The sequence below is a fragment of the Ascaphus truei genome, chromosome 2 (assembly GCF_040206685.1).
Source record: "Ascaphus truei isolate aAscTru1 chromosome 2, aAscTru1.hap1, whole genome shotgun sequence".
Classification (NCBI taxonomy): Eukaryota; Metazoa; Chordata; class Amphibia; order Anura; family Ascaphidae; genus Ascaphus; species Ascaphus truei.
The window spans coordinates 84384877-84408544 of NC_134484.1; positions in this window are offsets into that span (position 1 = coordinate 84384877).

Here is a 23668-nt window from a genome sequence, read left to right on the forward strand (position 1 = left end):
CAACTGAGGCATATACACGAGATACATGTAGATGTGCACGTTGGCTTACTTTATTGCACCAGCATGGAGGCTGCACAGCAGAGGAGCACCATGTGCGATTTCAGCAACAAGTAAAGATGGCGGCTATATGTGATGAGGTCCCGCGTGGTACGGAGAGCCCAAAATGGCAATTCGCGCCAGAGATGAGAAGTGTACGTGCTGTGTGGACAGCGGAGGAATCGTGTATGAGACGCCTATAATGAGTAGGCTGTGAAGTGGCGCGAAAGCGATGGCCGCACCCTTTCTGTCCTGTCTGAATTCCCTGAGTGTATCAGAACAGGAGATTAGTGAGGACATTGCAATTACATGTGAAATGTCGGATGACGTACCTGAGTGCTCGTAGGTGACTACCGTGCAAGTCAAAGCTGCGGTGAGTGTGGACTGCTGAGTAATCCAAGATGGCGGTTCCCGCCAAACTGGGAAACCGTGTGGGCTGTCAGCAGAGAAGGGTTTTGCAGAAACCTGTCCGAGAATGGCGCGAAAAGTAGAACCCCTCCCTGATTGGGGAAGAGGCGCGAAAGCCGTGGCCGCGTCCCCCTGGGATGTGACAGGCTCAGAGCCGATTCTGAGTCATGACGTGCAGCTGTGGGACGCTCCTCTAATCTCCACCAGAGGGAGGGGTCACTGCACGAACCAATGGAAGAATGATACCCTGAGTGAAGGAGGAGCCGGATGTGCGCTTCCTCTCCTTCAGTTGTGAAGAGCTGGTGAGCAAGAGAGACTGTTGTGTCGTGTGTCTCCCTTACCCAGCGCAACTACTGACTGTGCTATGGCAGATTTTGATATACACCCCTACCAACTTCCAGGAGGCTTCCTGGTAGTGAAGACGGGTGATTGAGAAGTCCTCTGGTGTCTATGTATGCAGTGTAGACTACCGAGCGGAGATACCCTCAATGCGGGATCCACTACTTGTGGGCCGTGGAGCCATTCATACCTGGGCACGCAGAGGCGGGAGGAACTACAGCGATGCTGACGGCCGTAGAACCGCCAAAAATCAAGACAGAGAAGAGTGATCCCGGAGAATGGGGATGACTCCTGATGGTAGTGCCGGAGAAAGAGGGCGTAGAGGCCTGTGACCGTAGTGGGAAACCGGAGCCTCGCTGTCGGTCCTCTGTGGAGGTACCCTTACCCTCATCGGCATCATCCTCGTCGGACGATGATCATGGGAGCAGTACATCGGTGGTGATGCACCTACCGGCGGACCACTGCAGCGGTGCTGTGGAGGAAGAGCAGCTTACCTGTGAGCTGGGTCTGTTGTACATTGAAGTCCCTCGCCTACAAGCGCTGGTGCAACCGTAGCAACGGAAGAGTCCCCCAGCCGTGGCGACTCCCCACGTGGCAGAAGTACATCCGGATACGGGACTGGAGGAAGAGGAGACCATTGCAAGCCAGAGGAGTGGTGAGGAACCTCCTTACTCCCTACTGCCTCCAATGGAGGTGGCCGTAGTAAAGGCCCCAACCAAGGTCCAAGCGGAGCCGAGAAGCGTCGCGGGACATCCGGTGCCGGACGTCGAGATAGAGGAGGAAGTTCCAGGGTGGGACGACTCCACCCAAGATGGCGCCACCTTGCGAGAAGAAGATGACGTCACTTCCGGGTTTAGCAGCAGAAACGACCGGGAGCATCCGGCAGCGGCGCTGAGCAGCAACTGTCTATCACAGCAGGATGTGGATAGATATCAGCAGGCTATGCGAGGCCATGGAGGACAGCGGGTTGGTGATTCTGCTACACCCAAAGCCACGACGGGTCGTGGCATTGCCAAACTGCTGATTTACCTGCCAACGAGTAAGAACACTTCCCCATTCCACTTGCCCAGTGCCAAGGCCAATGCCCCCGCCCCTATACCTACCATGTCACTTTTGGGGTCATGTGCTAGCCAAGGGTGGTCTGGGGAGTCATGGGACACATCGGAAGAGCGGCCTGTGTCGGCCACGGACTGGGGGGACTGTATTCCTTTGGATGAGGGATCGGGGAAGGAGGTAGTACCATATGTAAAACCACCCAAGATGAATCCTACCATTTACACCCACATTGTTAGAGGGAGGCCTAAGCGTTATGGGGCCTCTACCCGTTCTAGTGTCACATCTGGGGTCTCGTCAGGAGGGGACTCAGAAGGGCATGAGATTGCTCTGGTGGTGCGAAACCAATTACGGGATCATAGCACTAAATGGTGGGCTCCGTTATATGAGGGTTGGACCGCACTAGATTCATCCTGATGCGACGAGATGTGGTTGACCACTGGTGGGATGTGGGTTATACTCGACTGAGGAAGGCCAAGAGGAGCTCGTGAGGAGATGGGATGAGATCCAAAAGGGGATACTCGTTCCGAAAGGGTCCTCTATATTGTATGACGTCATTGCCCCTGAAGAGCCACTGTCCTGGGTACTGCCAGGTAAAGTAGGGAACAAAAAGTTGGTGAGAATCAGTAGGGCTGAGAGAGCCATAGTGGCTAGATATAAACAATCTCACGGATTTGAGTACCCGTATGGTCCTGAACCGATAATGCAGGAAATTGAGGACAATCGGGATACCTGGCTAAGGGAAGCGGTGGAAGACTTTCTTAAATCCAAGTCTAGTCGCTCTGAGTATCGCACAGAGGAAAGGATATGCTACCTTATGCATGTTTGGAGTGTAGGCAGGAACACTTACAAGTGTAAATTGGAGTACAGACCAGAGAGCGGGCCGCCCAGATCATATTGTATTACTATTATCGATCACAACGGGCGAGAGGTGAAGAAACCTGATCCCAGGCACTATTGTTAAATTGGATTCTCCTAGGGAGTAGTCCTAAGTTATGGGATGTTTCAGTATACAGTAATGCACTTATTGATGTATTAATGTATATGTATTTTGTATTTTTGTATTGATTATAAATCGTTTTGTATTTTGCAGGTTGCTTGTCTGAAGGAAGGCTCACCAAATTTTGAGCCAAGTGGGGACCATTGGATCCACCAGAGGGAGATTGTAGCCCTGTGTAGTTTTGGGGTTACATGTCTTTCTCCTCCTGTGCAATAATCCCTGTTAAGGGCAGGTTTGCCTGGAGTAATCATGGGGTTTGCCCTCACCTCTTGTGCTGTGTATTATTCAGTGAAGGAAGTGACATCAGGCTCTGTGTCCACTTACAGTGACACAGGGGTGGTGCCTACTGAAGCTATATAATATGCAGAACTTCCTGAATTTAGTGTGTGTGCCTCACCATCTGAGTGATGTGAGTCTATCCAGCAACCTGTCAGGGCTCTGGCAGTGTTTGTAGCCCTCCCTCAAGGGAGTGGTGTGGAAGACTATACCTCTTACTCTATCAGGGAGTAAGGGAACAGCTAGACCTGCTTTCAGTGCCCTTGCCTGGGAGTGTACAGTCAGGGACTTCCTTTGGGTATACAACCTAAGATGAGCGGCTAGTGACGAAGCTGCAATGATGGGCAGTCTGCCTATGCTGATGACAATATAGGATGCCAAAGAAAGAGATCACTTCTGTTCTGTGTGTGGAGTCACTTGGGAAGATGGGGCATATAGAGGTTCTCTTTCAGAGACTCCTCCCTACTACACTGGGGGTCTGGAAGAGATGGAGGCGCTGTACCATGAGTGAGTATAACTCAGCCCTACCTCATAAGCCAGTCCTGATGTCATTCCCCATACCACCGCGGGAGACTCAGGGATTCTGTAAGCCAGCAGGTGCCCCACACTACACTTCATGTAACAGGGGTCAGTGTCCACATAGGGGGGCAATAGGAGATTGGCCCGGGCAAACACCGTTACATATGTATGAATGTATGCATTTGGGCTTGCATAAGTAAATGCATTATGCATGTACATATCATTCTGTTATGGGAAAATGATAAAAATGGGCTGCCATTGAGGTTTTTATAGGTCATTTATATTAACATGTATAATAAAATATATGTTAAAAGGTTGAACTATCGAATGACATTGTCTAATGGAAGAGTGGAAGAATCTTTATTTATAACAAAAGTGAATCCACTCTAGAGGGACATATTTCTCTACTCTGAAATCTGCTGCAGAAAAACATTGGATCCTCCCCTTTTCTAAGCCCATCTTGCTTGCTGGCATCTACCGCCCCCCTAAAGCCCTTCCACAATCCTTGACTGATATCACCCAATTTCTTGCCTCCATTTCCTCTCTGAATGAGAAGAGTGAGCTGCTAGTTCTTGGGGATTTCAACTTCAATTGGCTTGACCCTAAAAACCACAAAATCCAGATACAACTCAAGTCACTTAACCTATCGCAACTCATTTCCCAACCCACACGAATAAACCTGAAGTCGCATAACCATTCCTTGCTAGACTGGATTCTCTCCTCAAACCCCAGCAGAATCCAATCCTCTGGCATCCTTCCTGACATTTTCAGTGACCATGCAATAGTGTACTGTGTAAGGAAAATTAAACCGCCCCATTCAAGCCCCAAAGTTCTCCTAACTAGAACATTTAAAAACTTTAACCCACAACAGTTTCTGGATGACCTTACCAACTGCCCATGGCACAGAATCGATTTAATTCCCGACCCCGATTCTGCGCTCGACTATTTCCAATCCGAGTTCTTAAAACTCTGCGATACCCATGCTCCACTACGCAAAATAAGGGTACGGGGGGCCCACCTTCCATGGGTTACACCTGACCTTATAGCACTCTACCAGTTCAGGGATGCCTTGTGGAAAAGCTACAAAGTAACTGGCACTACCAAGGATCTCAATCACTACAGATGCCTGCGGAACGTGTGCACAAGGCAAACAAGGCATGCAAAAGCACAATATTACTCTGACAATCTCCTCCAGAATACATCAAACCCAGCTAATTTCTGGAAGGTTATCAACAATATATTCCAGCCTCCTAACCATCAACAACCAAGTAATATCACTAAGGGGGATATTACTCTGACAAACCCCACTGACATTGCAAATGCATTCAATGATTACTTTGTGGGGTGTGCCACTAACCTATTAGCGAAACGCAGCACAAACCCCAAACCTGAATCTCATCCTGGGAGTACCCCTATAGTCCCACCCCCTCCCAACACTGCCCACAATTTTCAATTTAGCCCAGTATCTGAAGAGGAGATTACACAAGCGCTCCTCAAACTAAAACTAAGCAGCCAATGTGGACCCGACTTACTACAATCTAGGTTCCTACGACTTGGTGCCCCAGCCATTGCCAAACCAATTGCGTCGATAGTCAACTCTATCCTGTCTGCAGGCCATATCCCTAAGACCTGGAAAACTGCCAGAGTTGTCCCAATCTTCAAAAGTGGGGACAAAAACACTGTCTCAAACTACAGGCCAATCTCACTTCTCCCAATTCTATCCAAAGTTATGGAAAAATGTGTCCACTCCCAATTAAGCGAGTTCTACACCAAGACAAATTTCCCTAGCCAATTCCAGTCTGGGTTTCGTCCCAAACACTCCACCGTAACTACCCTGCTAAAAGTTTGCAATGAAATCCAGTGTGGAATGGAACGGGGACAACTCACTGGTGCAGTATTCCTAGATTTTGCAAAGGCTTTTGACACAGTTGATCATGCTATCCTGCTTAACAAACTCCAGAGCTCTGGAATAGGGAAACATGCTTTAAACTGGTTTCAGTCCTACCTATCAGGAAGATCCCAACATGTGTCCATCTCAGGCTCTAACTCCAACCCCCTGGATATCACCTGTGGTGTCCCGCAAGGCTCTGTTCTGGGGCCCCTACTCTTCTCAGTGTTCATTAATGATCTTCCCACAGCTTGTAAGGAAGCCTCAATACACATGTATGCAGATGACACAATCCTGTATGCACACAGCCATAGCCTCTCTGACCTTCAACACATACTACAGTCTGACTTTTTGAGACTCGAAAACTGGATTTCCCAAAACAAACTGTTTTTAAACACTGACAAGACTGTAACAATGGTATTTGGGACCAAGACTAAATTTGTAAAGCTTCCAGTGACTGAGCTCCTGATTAGAACCAACGCTAAAACCACCCTAACACCTGTCACTAGTTTTAAATACCTGGGCTTATGGTTTGACTCCCACTTAACATTCGGGATGCACATTGATACCCTGACAACCAAGACCTATGCCAAACTAGGGGTACTTTACAGGAACAAATCCTCCCTAAGTCTCCTGGTCAGAAAGCGTATTGCACAGCAGATGCTAATGCCAATTATTGACTATGGAGACATAGTATATGGCTCGGCTCCTCAAACCCACCTTAGCAAACTTGACACCCTCTACAATTCAATTTGTCGTTTTGTTCTCCAATGCAACTACAACACACATCACTGCGAAATGCTCAAAGAACTAGATTGGTCATCACTAGAGTCTAGGCGCAAAGTTCACCTTTCCTGTCTCACCCTCAAATACTTTCTGGGCAAGCTACCCAGCTACCTGAACAAGCTCCTCACCCCTACCACATGCAGTACCTATCACCTGAGATCAGACTCCAAAAGACTATTCATGGTCCCAAGACTCAACAAAGTATCCGGACGTTCCTCCTTCTCCTTCCGTGCACCCCAAAACTGGAACAACCTACCAGAGACTCTCACATCCACCACCAGCTTAAGTTCTTTCAAATCTAAGGCTGTCTCACACTTTAATCTGGTCTGTAACTGTTTCATAAGCTCATAATATATATTTTCTTTAACTGTGCATGCAATGTCTTGTATATAAATGTATACCTTGTTCATTTATGTAACTGTATTTGTAACCATGTATTATTTGTTTTACTCTGTGCCCAGGACATACTTGAAAACGAGAGGTAACTCTCAATGTATTACTTCCTGGTAAAATATTTTATAAATAAATAAATAAATTTACCAATGTTGTAGTGTGTCTCTTATCCTTGAGTTACATTACTTTTGTGCACAGTACATAGTAGTTAATTTTGACTTGCTGCTGTATTTTCTGCGTGTTTTTACATCAAATGTAAGAAAGTGTTTCCTATATAAGGAGCACATTGTTACTCACCTACTTGTAACCTACTTCAAACGTGGCTGTTTTTTTAAATGCAAACATAACTGTAACAGTCCTTCCCTGGCCATTGGGGATTACATCAAAAAAAGAATTTAAGAAATAGTTTCTCAGTCTCTGTATATTGCCTCAGGGGACAAGAAAACAACTGCAAGGTCAAGCAAGGCAGGGCACTAGCATAGGAATAAAAAAACAGGCAGGAACGTTTGTAAAAACAGAAAACGATTTCTTAAATACTGAACAGTAAAAAGAGGTCATCAACCAAAAATAAGGCACATGTAAAAGTTTAATTTGATATGAGTTCGCCCTCTAGGCAGTCCCAGGACTCACCTAGAGGAGGTACATCACTTGGAATGGGTTTGGAATGACTCAGTAACAAGTTCCATAGAATTAGATTGTGTAATTAAAGAGCATGCCTCTGCTGTTCCCTATATACCCGGTTTCTTACTACATTTAACCTCCAAGTAACTACTATGTGGGAACTACACAAGTTTAAAAAGTGAGTTTGATACATCTTATTATAATCTGTGTGTTGTGTGACTACTCCCTCACTTCTCAATTCCTCTGCTCAAATCGAAAGCTGAGGCACATGGAGCAAAACTCGAAGCAAAGATTGTGCTACGTTGATGCAAAGTGATACAAGATGATTGTTAGCACAGCTTGGCACATACAGAAGGTATAGTGTAGTTGACGAGCATGCATTCTAAGTTTTAATTCTCAAAACACAGAAGGACACAGACTTCCTTCAGGTCATAGCAAGTCTCCCACTTCACAAGTTTATTAATGATGGGCTGTTGACTTTTTGGGGTCATTCAATATGATCCTAAATGGCTGACGGCACATGGTCAGCTGCTTCAGCATATATTTAAGGTGCAATCCTATATATTCGGCCAGTGGAATTTCTGAGGGACCTCGGAATGTAGAAGGGATGTCAATATAATACCCTACTTTGTCCTTATCAAGGAACTAATAAAGATAATAGATGGCGAGGGGGAACTGTGGCTGTACATGCACTTGCTGATCACACACAGTGACAGATAAAAGGGAGTAGCCGGGGTAAATCAAACCTCTCCCAAGTGTAACTTAAAAAAAAAACGAATTCACTTTGGTTCTAGGAGGGATTGCCCCTTTAAATATAGACCTCTGCATGGGTCAGCTATGGAATAAAAACAACTTGACACTTATGTTGCAACAAATAAGTATGGTTTCTATTATAACATACTGTATAAGGCCGGGGCCATGGTCAGCGCTTAGCCGCTGAGCCGGGCTGAGTCGCACTCATGCTTGTCAGTGGGCCCCTGCAGCCGCAATGAGAGTGACTTTAGCAGGGGCTCACGCACAGTTCCGCGGGCGTGCGGAGGTGTAGCAGACAATTTTTTTAGTTAAAGCGCTGACGGGAGTGGAGGGCCAGACATGTGAGCGGTTCGCCCAATGAGGGTGAACCAGCTCCGTGACGTCACAGGCTTGCCCCCAGACACTCCCCTGGACGGCGCGCGTAGTAAGGCCAGGGAAAGCACTCGCTTTCCCTCAGCCTCCGCGCCTCCGCATGGCTGGAGTCTCTATGGACTCAGCCTAAGAGAGATAAGGAGAGGAGCGGCTCAGTGAGTTTGAAGCAGGGGAACCCGGTTCAATTCCCGATGTCGGCTCTGTGTGCTTTGGGCAAGTCACTTTATCTCGCTGTGTGTCAGCCCCCTCCCCCCCCCCCCCAAAAAAAATACATAGATTGTAAGCTCCACGGGGCAGGGACTGTGTCTGTAAAGCGCCACGTAAAACTAACAGCGCTGTACAAGAACAAAAAAACACATATATAAATGTAAAATCATCAATTTTCTGTCTTATTAGAATAAGTGGTCTCGTTTAATATAGTCTCACTGATAAAAATCAATATTTTTCCATGGAACTGACATTTCTTTGACCCAGAATCTTCAAATCTCCCTGATTTAAGTCGTTGGAGGTTTACCTCTTTGCATTACGTTGTGCAGCGATCATCATTGCATCAAAATGTATTCTCTGTGCTGGTAAAATACAAACATTGAGCCAAAGTGAATTAACGCTTTTACGGACACTCTAATATTTGGAAATCATAATAAATCTTGGCTTGAAATATTAGGAAAGCGTCAAGCTGTCAAGGTAGCAAGTACTCATTGTGCTCTATTCAAGTTAGAAACGGCAGGATTTGTACAGACCTGAAAGTCTGCCCGTATAAATGACTTGGTATAATCCCCTCAAACGTTTTTCTTTTTAAATAGGATTTAATTGGAACAACACTGCTCTTTCTGTTAGCAGAAAAGACTCAGGGTAAACTTTAATGCCAAAAACTAAGCTTTTTTTACTCTCTTGACTTGATATCTTATACTTCACAATAACTGGTTAATTGTCTTTTTATTTGAGTTTATTAAAATAAACTTTTTTTTTTTAATTTATTTGGTTATCCTTGTGAATAACCTTATTTATTTCAGGCTATAACTACCATTGTCAATTTGAAAAGAACAAGTAGGGAGAAAGTTATGTAAAATGTTAACAGTGTATTTGATAATATAAAGATTGGCAAAGAACATTTACATAGGTTTTGTACAATCCTATTGTTTAATAATGTATGTGAGAACGGGGGGATTTTAACAAATAAACCAGACATGGATGAACTATGTCTACAAACGATGAAGGGGGTATTTCTCTTATATATGTAGCCATGTCTAAGATTGGTGTACATATCTCTTTCTCATGCTGGCAGTAAACCTGGTAAGTATGCAGGATTGCCAGCAACAATCATGAGGTTTGCCCACACATCTACGTTAGGATGTGTCTGTTATTATGGTTATGAGAAAAGATATGTACTGTAATAATGTGTTGTTATGTTTTGCAGTGCTACCTGAAGGAAGGTTCCGCAAATTTAGGTCCCAAGCGAGGACGTTGGGATTCCACCAGGGGGAGAATGTAGCCATGTCTCAGATTGGTGTACATATCTCTTTCTCATGCTGGCAGTAAACCTGGTAAGTATGCAGGATTGCCAGCAACAATCATGAGGTTTGCACTCACACCCTGGTGAGGTGTCATATGTCCCCAAAGGAAGTGACAGCATGCAGTGTGTTCCCACTTAGTGGTACAGAGCATGTTTGTTCTCTGGGGGGTGATATAAGACACAGCACTGCCTAAAGTTAGGAGTTCAGTTTCCTGTTGTTGTGCTGCCTCTGTTCAGTGAGAGGCACGTGAAGGTTTGCAACAGTGTTGCAGTGTCTCATGCTAGCTGTGAGTCAGTGAGCATACGCAGCAGAGTTAGAGGAGCTGACAGAGACAGAGCAGCTCAAGAGAGAGATGCAGAGGTAGAGAGAGGAGCTTACAGCAGACAGAGAAGCTGGGGAATCTCTCTGACAGGATAGGTGGAAAGCAGCTCTATAAGAGAAGGGACCTTCCTAAGGGAGTGCTACAAAGAGATGAGTGGCTGAGCTGTTATCTGTGAGGGGCAGCTGGCCCACATCACCATGCCAATAAAGATGCCCTGTTCGAATATACCTCCACTGTGTGAGTGTGAAGTTACTCAGCAGTGGATGGCACCACCAAGAAGGAGTTCCTCACCAGGACCATCTCCCTGCGGAAGCACAGATCCTGATGAGGTGGAGGCGCTGCACTGGATATAGGTAGGACTCGCACACACTACCTCAGCTGCCTGTCTGGATGACATCCCCTAATACCATCAAGCGGGAGACTCAGGAGCCCTGTTGCCTACAGGTGCACCACCAGACACGAACACGTAATGGGGACTGGTTAGACCACCCGGGCCAATTGGAGGCGCTGCTGAGATTGGGGGGGGGGGAAACCCGTTACAATTGGAGGCGCTGCTGAGATGCCTGTCAACAGGACAGGCTTTTGCTAGGCACACTAGGAAACAGGGAGAGTGTATGCTGCCACTTTGTGCTGTGTTGGGATGGAACCGCAGGGACGACCTGGGAACCTGAGAGGAGTTAGTGGATCTGGAGAGGGGCTATAGCTGTCCTAGTCACCTTGAGGTAGCGCTAGGGGTAGGATTCCTGAAGGGATAGCCTGTTAACATGGTCAGGAATTCTGGAGAGGATCTGCACTAGGTTAGCCAACAGTAGGTAGACGCCCAAGTACTGCATGGAAGAGTACTCTAGTCCATTCCAGATCACTTACCGAAGGGAGCACAGACTGGAGGAAGGAGATACCGCAGACACAGAAAGCGTGAGCCTAGCCTGAGGTAGTGCAAACACGAGTCAGATCTACATTAGGTACACAAGGTGGTGCACAAGGCATGTTTGTTGTATCGGTATGGCAGCTGCCCCGCAGAGAGGAGCTCCATGTACAATCAGAACAAACACCGCAATCAAAATGGCGACGGCGTTGGGGTCAGTAGTAATGCTCAATCAGTCCGTTGTGTGTGAAGAGGACATGGGACAATTGATGAAGCGGTACTACAGAGAGGAGCTATCTGAGTTCCTCCTGCGGATTGGAGCAGTCTTACGGGAGATGCGAAAAGGGGATCGTATAAAGGCCACCGAGGTGGATGTGTACTGTTGTGATAAAATTCTGAGAGGAGCGATACCTGACCATCCTGTCGTGGTCAGGATGTGGTGCTCCTGGATGCGGGGTGACCCCCTTTCCTGGAAGAAGCTAGTGGATGAGATAGAGAAACATGAAGTTGCAACTGCTGCGAATATGGATTGCAGAGCGATCCAAAATGGCGGTTCCCGCTTCCCTGTGAGACCGCGTGGGCCAGTTGCAGAAAATGCTGCAAATGCTAAAATTGCAGAAAGTTGGCCGGGATTGGCGCCAAAAGAAAAACCCCACCCTGCGGGGAGGTATGGCGCGAAAGCTGTGGCCGCGCCCTCAGGGACTGTGACGGACTCAGAGCCCCTCCGCGGTGATGTGAGTGACTCAGCGCAGAGCCAGAACCACTCCCTTGTAGAGCATGCTCCTCCTTTAAATTCTACCAGGAGGAGTAAGTACAGTGAACAGCAATCAGCAACCGCTGTTCACACTAAAGACAGTACAGAATGCAGAGAAGCACACCCGCAGTTGTATGGAGCCTGGAGATCCAAAGGGGGGGAAATATCCTTTCTTGTGTGCCCGTGTCTACAAAAGAATTTGAACCTGACTGGTGGTATGGACTTTAACCATTTTAGGTTACCCATAGAATACCGGGTGGCCTTGGTGGATGGAGAGGGGTGCATAAGATGTGTTTGTAACCAGTGTGAATTCCCAGGTGGCACACCGACCTGGGGTCCCAAGTGTGCCTGCTGTGGGGCACAGTTCCTAGAGCCTGTGCTGCTGCAGGCTACGGAACAGAAAGATCCATCGGCGGAGAAAAGCGCAACCGCAGTGGAGGTACCGGAGCACGCCAGCTTCGTACCAACAACCACTGGTTGTATCACAGAAGACCCCGGTGACTCCCTTGCGGAGGATCCGATAGTGATATTCTCTGAGGAAGAGGTGGAAGTCTCGTCGGTGGTGATGCGCCTACCGGTGGACCACTACAGCGGTGCTGTGAAAGAACCGGCACTTACCTGTGTCGCGGCAGAGCGGAGTCTCGTGTCGCCGGTACAGAAACAACATGAGAGGCGGAGTCCCACGGCCGTGGTGACTGACGGAACAGACGGTGGAGAGGAACCCATCCCGAGCCGAAGGAGCGGTGAGATACATCCTTACCCTCCCCAGGCGCCGGTGGTGGCAACGGCGGAGAAAGGCCTTGCCCAGGCCCGAGCGGAGCGGAGAGCAGAACCATCACTTCCGGCGGCGGATGTCGTTCTGAAGGAAGAGGTTCCGGTTGGGAACCCAACGCAAGATGGCGGCGAGTCCAGCGAGATGGCCGTGTCATCTCGGCCAAGCAGCTGTACCAGGTCGCCGGGGTCCGGGAAGAGCCGGCAGGCCCTGCGGAAGCCTGGGAACAATGACACGGATGAACCGGAGTGCCAGTCCGATGGTACTGGGCAAGGTAGCGAGAAGTTGCGGGTCTTAGCCCCGCGTATGCCGGCAGTGTTTCCCTATGCCCAACCCCCGGCCATAGTTAAAACCCCTGCCCCTGTCACTTTTTCCTATGGGTCTCAGTCTAGCCAAGGGTTGTCTGGGGAGTCCCGAACCACTTTTGAAGAATGGACTGGGGAAAATCTGGACTGGGGTGACTGTTTTACCTCTGATGAGGGATCGGGGAGGAAAATGGCTATGCAAAGAATGTTATACTGCACTGATGATGACAATCGTACTGTTATGGTGGGGTGTGAATCTAAGAGCATTGGGTCAAATTTTGGGTCTCCAGGAACTTTGGGAGTTTCATCTGGGAATTTGGGTAATGTTGCTCAATATGTGCCTATTGCCCAGGGAACCCCCTATGTGCCCCCACTGGCGGCCAGAGTTATTAGGAATCGCCAAAAGGGGTTACTTGATTTTCACCATCCATGGGAGGGCGAAATTACGTTCGAAATGGGGTCCCTTGATGCAGAAAATTGGGATCCTGGCGGGTTAGATGAGACGTGGTGTAGTCAAGAGGGGATATGCTACATCTCCAGGAGATGCCTTAGGGAGGTGTATGGGCATGATCCTTTCGGTCCATTAGCCTCCATGCCAGAATTTTGGGCTGATTGTGGGTGTCCAGTATGTCACCTAGAGTGTTACAGCATTGATACTCTAAGCCCAGTGGACCATGCTGTACGTAAGCCACCTTAAGAGGGTATAGGGGTACCAGTAATGGATACTACAGCAGGGGGTAATTCTGGTTGTTACACATCTACGTTAGGGAGTGCTACAAAGAGATGAGTGGCTGAGCTGTTATCTGTGAGGGGCAGCTGGCCCACATCACCATGCCAATAAAGATGCCCTGTTCGAATATACCTCCACTGTGTGAGTGTGAAGTTACTCAGCAGTGGATGGCACCACCAAGAAGGAGTTCCTCACCAGGACCATCTCCCTGCGGAAGCACAGATCCTGATGAGGTGGAGGCGCTGCACTGGATATAGGTAGGACTCGCACACACTACCTCAGCTGCCTGTCTGGATGACATCCCCTAATACATCAAGCAGGAGACTCAGGAGCCCTGTTGCCTACAGGTGCACCACCAGACACGAACACGTAATGGGGACTGGTTAGACCACCCGGGCCAATTGGAAGCGCTGCTGAGATTGGGGGGGGGGGGGAACCCGTTACATATATATCTTAATGATATCATTACAGTCACAAACTTCAAAATGTGCATCACCAATGGACAGCATCACTTTTTAATTCTAACTTACTCCACACAGTCACCTTTTGTTTGACATGGGGCTTTTCCAAATCCTGTCAGCTATGCATTTGTTTTTTTAAAGAGGGAGGTTTACATTTATAAATCGCTGCTTTTTCTTAAAAGCATATATACTGCAGTATTCAGGATTAAAGGACAAAAGGCCCAGTGCTACATCTAACTTGATATATTATATAGTTAAATACTATATCTGTATATCTTCCATAAGCACGGGTCATTTAGTTCAATTTGTTGGCCAAAGTATTTTAAGTCTACAACCACGTCACAGTACGGTCCCTCTGTAGGTCCAAACACTGCTGCACCTGCAAAAATTCAGGATTACATACATTCTAAACTCTATTGCTTTTCCGTAATCTCCAGCAACTCAATTCCCACTCCGGCTGAAGAAGTAATAATAATAATTGTTTGTTCTTTTATAGCGCTGCTAGTTTTATGTAGCGCTTTACAGAGACATTTTTGCAGATACAGTTCCTGCCCTGTAGAGCTTACAATCTATGTTTTTTTGGTAGGGAGATAAAGTGACTTGCCCAAGGTCACAAGGAGCTGACACTGGGAATTGAACCAGGTGCCCCTGCTTCACACTCAGTGTCTTTACTCACTGAGCCGATGCCTTTGAACCCCAGAGATTTCCTTGTAACCTCGGGCAAGTCATATTACCGTATCTCAAAATCTGATTGTGAGCTCTCCAGGGCAGGGACTTGTGTCTACAATATTCTATGTACAGCACTGTCTACATTTACAATATAAATACAATATTATTATTAATAAGCTGCATTCCTGAAGAGTTGCGTTACTAAGAAATTGAGGACAGTTTGTCTTTGGGTTTCAGAGCAGAGTGCAATATACTAAACTCAGATTTATGTAGCGCACTTTCCCCCACCCCTATGGGAGATATGGCAGCTACTGTGTTTGTGGTGCGTTACCTGCGGCTCACAGGAGGCCTGGGTCTCCGCTGCTGGGAGCCTGGGATGTGCCTGATCCATCGGATTACAGCCCCTCCACCTGTATGGGATCCTACTATGTGGAATAACCCCGTTACAGGACCCCATGCAATAATACACACACTGGTAAGGGTAACAGTTGTACTGCATGCATAAGAATAACAATGATAACCAGTCCACACCAACTGGGCCACGCATGGCTGTACCCTCACAGTGTCCTGCAACACAATGTCAACCCCATGGATGGATGGAATATCCCCCCAAAGTACAGAGGGGCCCTTGTGCACCCAACCACCCTGGTGTCCACAAGTAGCCACCCACCCAAATTGTATTGTATGTCTTTATTTATATAGCGCCATTAATGTACATAGCGCTTCACAGCAGTAATACATGTGGTAATACAATAAATAACAGATAATATAAATAACAGATCATGGGAATAAGTGCTTTAGACATTAAGGAAGAGGAGTCCCTGCTCCGAGGAGCTTACAGTCTAATTGGTAGGTAGGGAGAACGTACAGAGACAGTAGGAGGGACAGAGACAGTAGGAGGGATGTGTGAGACAGTGCTGCCCACAACTAACCCATTGTGTAAGTTGGTGCACTTGATGATACCTGCCGGATACTTCAGCTCCTGGTAGCGCCACAACGGAATGATGGGATCCACTGATCCAGCGATGATGGTAGTCAACGACGATGTCCGCCGCCACGTGGGGTGACGTTCCGTGTGGATGGTATCACCATTGAAGATAGTCTCTGCTAGATGTAGTGGTCTTGTCCCAGACCATCGGATCGCCAGTTTGCCGCTGTGTCCATCTCTCTGGTACTACAGGCACCATGTCCCTGACTGATGGGCTGGCCCTGCAGCAACAGACGACAGAGAAGCCCAATGCAACATCCAACATCACAAAAATACACAGTAAAATACTTATATATTCTCTTGAAAAAGGGTCATTTATTTTAACCCTTTGGCCAAAGCATTGCAAGCTTGCGACCAACGACAAGGCAGACACCCGTTCGCAAGTCCTAACACTACCAGATAAAATACTAATATACCTCTATTAGGATTAAAATTCTCATTTACCTCTATTAGGAAGGAGAAAGACTACATTGGATCTATATCCAGTAGAATGAAAGGACCTACTAACTTGGGAAGTGGGGAGGGGCGGGCTTAAAACCTGGGAAGGAGGAGCCACTAACCGCCAACAGCTGAAACAGCTGAGAATAGGTTAACAAAACACAAAACCCCAGCAAGCTCTTTTTGGGAACCCCTGAGCCCCCACAATATATATGTATATAAGTGTCAAAATGGAGTGCTATTGAGAGTGGCATATGTATACAACAGACGACAGAGAAGCCCAATGCTACATCCAACATAACAAAAATACACAGTAAAATACATGTACCTTGGTAAAGTGCTGTTGCATGAAACGCATAGGTGCGTTCATGTAGTCCATTCATTGTTTATTAGCCTGCAATAAATTTTGATCTATTATTGCTACTTTGGAGTTGCCTGGATCTTTTTCCTTTTTTCTACGTTGGAAGTTGGATCCCGCTGGCTGTGCTCTGTCTTCATTTGCTGCTTCTTGGATTTCCTGACTGAATGGATTGCACGCTGCAGATATCTGGATTGTCCCTGGGATTATACAGGTAAAGGGCCGCAGTGCCCTGTTACTGTATGTTTCCTGTATACACTGGACATTATTTCATGCATTTATACTGGTTGGGTGTTTATTAATTTGTCAATCTACGTGGTTGTCACGTGGACATCACTAGACACAAATCAATCTAGTTCTCTTCAACCATTACTTTGTGGACATTCCTTTGTTATCTGGACACTCATGCCATATATGTCTTGCAGACGGAACCATATCTGATAATTGAGCACCACACTTACCCTTATTCTCATCTTGTCTGCCAACTGCAGGGGCAGATGTTTAAGATGTTGATCATAGAACATCTGGTACACAATGGTTACCTGGAAACCAGTGTCCAGCAAAGCCGATGTGTATATGCCGTCCAGGAAGACACGGACGATGGCAGACGGTCCTACTCGACGGTAAGCGTCCGATGATGGGGTTTCGTCAGGTTTTGGTGCTGGAGCACTTTCTGAGGGCGGGGAGGTGGTTTCTGCGGTCTGAACGTTGCAAATAATGCATGTGGGATGGAACGTTCTAGTTGGAGTTTTTTTTTCCTGGACAGTCCCACGAGAAGTGTCCCTTCTGGCCACAGCTGAAGCAGATGAGGCCGCTTGGGTCCATACGGGCCCTGTAGGTAGGGGATGCTCTCCCGGACGTCCTGCACATGGCTGTAGGCATCTTGGGAGGAGGATCCTCCTCAGTGCTGTAGGTCTCTTTGACATTCGGCACTGATGCCCCGTTGGCTTAAGCCTTGAGGGGCTCTTTGGTCTTTTTAGGGATATGCAAGCGAGTATGAAGGTAGGTGGAACCCTTGCATGAGACACACCGAAGCATGTTGGCTGTAGTGGGACTAGGGCTGAACCCTCTCAGAAACTGTTTCCGTCAAGCCTCGTCCACACCGGAGGCAGGGATGAGTTTTACGGGTGAGAAGCAGACACGCTACTAGTTGGAGGTGATGTATGAAGGCCGACGGCTCCTCACCTTCCTTCTGGTGGAGGTCATAATATAGGCCTTGTGTAGAAAGTCCACAAGCATCTGCGCCATTACTTCTGGGTTTTCCTCCCAATACATTCTCACGATGGTGGAGGTCGCAGGCACTCATGATCCACTGTCATCTTACTGTTTCTGAGCAGGACTATTCTCCCAGGACCGTTAGAGTGTGTTCTCGCCAGACTGTGATCCCTTCTTCTCCCACAGGGATGGGGTTTATCCCGGAGAAGGCCTTGAGTTTTTGTAATTCTGCGACTGTGAAGACATGCTAAGAGCCTCAACTAATTGGGTAGGGTCACCCCCAGTGCAGAGCCGCCACTTAATTAGCGACTATGATTATCAGGCCGTAGACTAGGGCCCGGCTAGGGGTAGGTGGATGAGGTAGTCTCCCTGCCCAGCTGAGGGCCTCTCGCGGGGCACTTTGGGTGAATGTTACTCTGGGAAGGGGTACGTCTACCCTGTTGGGCATACTTGAGACCGGAGCAGTAGTCGGCCATCCCCCAGGGAGGTGGGGGGAGTGGGACATTTCACCTTGAGAGGGGACCTCTGAGGAGAGTCCTGAGGTGAACATTTACCGGATTTCTAGAAACTCAGAATATATGAGTGGGTAGCCTTCTGACGGGGCCTCTGGAGTATGTAGAAACTATGGAGCATCTTCCCGGCATATTTCTTGACCCGCCGTTAATAATATGTGCTCAACTGAAATGTGGTATCAAACTCTCGCCCTCTAATCCATGCTTTGCTTAAACCGGGGAGTCGTTCTAGGTGATCCCTGATCTCTGTTTGGGACATGAGAGCGGGGACATTTCCCACTGTGACTACGTGGCTGGGTGGTTCTCAGACCTTGAAGGCCCAGGCATGGACCTCCTGTCTTGAGGGCACAAGCATGCTGGTGAATTGGATGACTTAATTTTTGACTGCTGAGTCGGGCACCGCAGGTCTAATATCTCAGCAGCGCCTCCAATTGTAGTGCACTTTCCCCCACCCCCTGGGAGATATGACAGCTACTAAGTATGTGGTGCGTTTTCTGCGGCTCACAGGAGGCCTGGGCCTCCACTGCTGGGAGCCTGGGGTGTTCCTGATCCATTGGATGACAGAGCCTTCAACTGTTTGGGATCCTACTATGTGGAATAACCCCATTACAGGACCCCATGCAATAATACACACTGGTAAGAGTAACAGTTATACTGCATGCATAAGAATAACAATGATAACCAGTCCACATCACCTGGGCCACGCATGGCCATACCCTCACAGTGTCCTCCAACACAATGTCCACCCTGGATGGAATATCCCACCAAAGTACTGAGGGGCCCTTGGGCACCCAACCACCCTGGTGTCCACAAGTAGCCACCCACCCAAAAGTGTGTGAGACAGCGCTGCCCACAACTAACGTGTGTAAGTTGGTGCACTTGATGATAGTTGGAACACAGAAAGCACTTGATAGTTGGAACACAGAAAGCACTTGATAGTTGGAACACAGAAAGCACTTGATGATACCTGCCAGTTACTCCAGAAGCCGGTAGAGCCACAACGGAGGAATGGGATCCACTGATCCAGCGATGATGGTAGTCAACGACAACGTCCGCCTCCACGTGGGGTGGCCTCCAGCATGGATGGTATCACCATAGAAGATAGTCTCTGAAAGATATAGTGGTCTGGTCCCAGACCACCGGATCGCCAGTTCCCGCCGTGTCCTGGCTGTGTCCCTCTCTCTGGTACTACAGGGTCCGTGTCCCTGACTGATGGGCCGTCGCTGCAGCAACCACAAACTCAGGGGAGTCGGGCCTAGCTGGGGGCTACGCCGGTCTCTAGCCCAGTGCAGGGGTCACACCCTACACACCCTACCCCTTCCTCGTCCCAGCTCTGACTGGCGTGCTCCAATTTATCTATTCTCCACACCAGGGGAATACTAACGCCTATTGGCTGCGGTGTAACATGTGAGCTGCAGCCCCAGGGCTGCTGGGGCTTGTAGTCCCTGCAGAGGACCTTTCCTGCTGTGGCCGCCTCACGCCCTAGCACTGCGCTTGCGCAGCATCTTGCGCATGCGCAATCGCAACTAAGATGGTGACGCCCTGAAGGGGGAGCCGCCGGTAGCCGGAGTCACATGCTGCAACCTCCCCACATTCTTCCCCAGCCTCAGATTCCAGGCACAGCTGCAGCCAGAGGTAAGGGCAGAGGGGGGACTAGGGGGGACCCAGGCTATACTTACATTTTGCAGTATTTCAGGCTTTGTCGTTAAGTTAAAAAAATGAAATTAGACTAAAGGTCTGTCATTAAAAACACATTAGCAGGACAGAAGAGACAAAAACAGGAACTACAGGATAATGCTTAGCTAAGAGTTATTAAGGAAGAAAGAGAAATTAACCTTTAACCTGTTCACTGCTCAAAACCCACAACGCCTTACTCAATTAGGGAAGAGGCCAACATGAATGATGTTTGGAAGAGACTAAAAATGTCCAGTCTTTTATTATATTTTGCATTCTTTTATTATCAGGAGCCCCATCTCAGTGTCAACTGTTGAGAAAGCTAGCATCACACTGCATAGAAATGTTATTAGAACACAGAGTTACACAAGACATTGAGCCATTTCACAATTGATTTATATTCATGAATATAATGCTTACCAACCCTATTCTGATGGAACGACAATCAAACCAGCATCTCTCATCACTCAGGACAAATTTAAGCTCACCCACACACTTACATATCAAATAAGTGCATTCACATGAGTTCAGTAATTGATTGGTCTTGCTGGGGTTCACTAATTAGAGGGTTGAGAAACACTAAATTAGACCACATTTTTAAACTAATCAAACCATGCTACATTTTCATGTAAACTAACAGCCACATGATTTGCTAAGCACATTTCCCCTGCCATAAGATACTGTACCTTCGAGCACTGGAAGGTTTCTTGCCCATTGACCAGAAAATGGCTGTGTAAATATCGGTCTAATTTAGGGTGACAACTGCACATGCCGACTGCACATGCCGATCAACACTTGCCGATAAAACAGATACGTATTTAACTATATAATTTGTCATATTGGATATAGCATTGGGACTTTCTATCCATTGTTGAATACATTAATTCATAAGCCCAGTATGACTCCTTTTGACACATATACAGTTGTGTGAAAAAGAAAGTACACCCTCTTTGAAATCTATGGTTTTACATATCAGGACATAATAACAATCATCTGTTCCTTACCAGGTCTAAAATTAGGTAAATACAACCTCAGATGAGCAACAACACATGACATATTACACAGTGTCATGATTTATTTAACACAAATAAAGCCAAAATGGAGAAGCCATGTGTGAAAACTAAGTACACCCTTACTGCTTCCATAGGAATTAAGATGCTAAGAAGCAGACAGGTGCTGCTAATCAAATGCCCTTGATTAATTGATCATCAGCAAGTTTGACCACCTCTATAAAAGCTGAAGTTTTAGCAGTTTGCTGGTCTGGAGCATTCAGGTGTGTGTTAACACAATTCCAAGGAGGAAAGACATCAGCAATGATCTTAGAGAAGCCATTGTTGCTTCCCATCAATCTGGGAAGGGTTATAAGGCAATTTCCAAACAATTTAAAGTCCATCATTCCACAGTGAGAAAGATTATTAAAAAGTGGAAAACATTCAAGACAGTTGCCAATCTTCCCAGGAGTGGACGTCCCAGCAAATTCATCCCAAGGTCAGACCGTGCAATGCTCAGAGAAATTACAAAAAAACTAAGAGTTACATCTCAGACTCTACAGGCCTCAGTTAGCATGTTAAATGTTAAAGTTCATGACAGTACAATTAGAAAAAGACTGAACAAGTATGGTTTGTTTGGAAGGGTTGCCAGGAGAAAGCTTCTACTTTCTAAAAAGAACATGGCAGCATGGCTTAGGATTGCAAAGTTGCATCTGAACAAACCACAAGACTTCTGGAACAATGTCCTTTGGACAGACAAGACCAAAGTGGAGATATTTGGCCATAATGCAGAGCGCCACGTTTGGCGAAAACCAAACACAGCATATCAGCACAAACACCTCATACCAACTGTCACGCACGGTGGTGGAGGGGTGATGATTTGGGCTTGTTTTGCAGCCACAGGACCTGGGAACCTTGCAGTCATTGAGTTGACCATGAACTCCTCTGTATACCAAAGTGTTCTAGAGTCAAATATGAGGCCCAACAAATATGAGGTCCGACAGCTAAAGCTTGGCCGAAATTGGGTCATGAAACAGGACAATGATCCCAAGCACACCAGCAAATCTACAACAGAATGGCTGAAAAAGAAAAGAAACAAGGTGTTGCAATGGCCCAGTCAAAGTTCAGACCTCAACCCGATTGAAATGCTGTGGCGAGACCTTAAGAGAGCTGTGCATAAACAAATGCCCACAAACCTCAATGAACTGAAGCAACATTGTAAAGAATAGTGGGCCAAAATTCCTCCACAACGATGTGAGAGACTGATGAAGTCATACAGAAAACGATTACTTCAAGTTATTGCTGCTAAAGGTGGTTCTGCAAGCTATTGAATAATAAGGTTTACTTAGTTTTTCACACATGGCTTCTCCATTTTGGCTTAATTTGTATTAAATAAATCATGACACGGTGTAATATGTCATGTGTTATTGTTCATCTGAGGTTGTATTTACCTAATTTTTAGACCTGCTAAGGAACAGATGATTGTTATTATGTCCTGATATGTAAAACCATGGAATTCAAAGAGGGTGTACTGTCTTTTTCACACAACTGTATATGGTGTGGAAGGTTTGGTTTCTGAACTTGCAGGAATAGTGTTTGCTTTTTTTTTTTTCAAGGAGAAGTCCCTATTACAATTAAGCATATGTACAGTCGTTGTTAGTCTCGATTCAACACATTTTCTGATGGGATCTGATCACAGCCTGTGTGCAATTCTTAGGCGATGCGACGTCGCTCCGAAACAAATCCATTAACTTTGTCGCAAGCGCTTATAGTAAGCGCGACGGCGATGGAGCGACGTCGTGACTAAAAATTTGGAAGCCGGGTGCATTTGCTTTTTCAGAGACAGTCGCTACATATGACTGTCTCTAAACAAATCAAATTGTGTGGCCCGTCCCCTTTAGTGATGTCACAGGCCTTGTCGCCAGCAACGTCGCTCAAAATCAAATTGCAACTTTCGCTGGTGGCAATGGTGATGGGTGACGTCATCGGTCGCGTCGCCGTCGCCAGCACTATAAACGCGGCCTTAAATAGGAGAAAAACTGTTCAAATTACTATAACAACTATTTGACTCATTGGCGCTATATTCAGTGTTGGATTTTAAACTTGGTGCCCAAAGGCAATTACCCTGGGCTGCCTCCTGCGGCAGCACCGCCCTCCACCTTCTGCAGCATCAAATAACACCACGCCGTCTCCATGACAACGCGTCACTGTGATGTCGCTGTGTCATTTGACTACAGAAGGAGGAGAGCGATGCAAAGCAGAAGGTAAGAGACCTTTACAGAGGCCCCACACGCCGCTCCCCCCCAGCAAATTTTGCCGCTGTAGGCCTAGGCCAATCGGGCCTAATGGGAAATCTGCCACTGACTATATTTAACAGTCATTTTCCCACACCTTTTAAAACAGTGACTAGACAAATAACACCATAGTGTTCAAAGACTTAATTAATTAATTAAACTATTTCGAAAATCCACTTTGTGTTGTTGCAAAACAGTGCATTGAATGCCCAATAATTTTACAGGGGTTTACTACAAGATAATATATTGCTTCTGGCTCTTACAATGGATTACAGCAGTGAGAAAAATATAGGCTTGTTATTAGATGCATCTCAGTGTTGTGGATTTACATGTATACACATACATAAGCCAACCTGTCATGACT